Genomic DNA, 608 nt, shown 5'->3' with positions numbered 1-608 from the left:
TTTTAAAAATGTTATATATATTCTGAAAGGTGATGCCCCGTAGATTATGGGATTTTTTACCGAATAAAAATACGACGAGTATTAACGGAGATATAGGTACTTTTTTGAGTACCACTACCTCCATTCCGGCCCCATTCCGGCCTTTAGACCTGCCCGTCTTTCATTACTATCAGTACTTGGATTAAATAATGGAACCCACCTCCAGTGGAATATTTTCTGGATCCGCTCATATACCAAATGGTAGACTTGCTCAAGTCTCTATGTTTCTATTAAAGTCTCTATGTTTAATAACCATTGCTCTCTTTAATACTTTTAATAATGCCAAACTATGTTTGGTGACATTAAGTATGGTAGAGAGCAGATATTTAGACTTCTGAAACACAAAAAAAAAATTGAACGAAATGATAAAGTAATAAAAACAACATAGAGACTTGATCAAGTCTAACCAAATGGTATTAGTAGGCTTATCACGTCGTTGAATTGATTCCACAGATAAAAACTATAAAGTTTTAATAGTTTATGTAAGCTTCTAGAGCCACGTTGGATATTCCCTATTCAATTTCCGGAGAGTTTCTGTTATTGGCTTTGAGTTATATCTGGCTGAAAGC

This window comes from Ostrea edulis, chromosome 10 (genome assembly GCF_947568905.1).
Source record: "Ostrea edulis chromosome 10, xbOstEdul1.1, whole genome shotgun sequence".
Lineage (NCBI taxonomy): Eukaryota > Metazoa > Mollusca > Bivalvia > Ostreida > Ostreidae > Ostrea > Ostrea edulis.
This window is presented reverse-complemented; position numbering follows the sequence as displayed.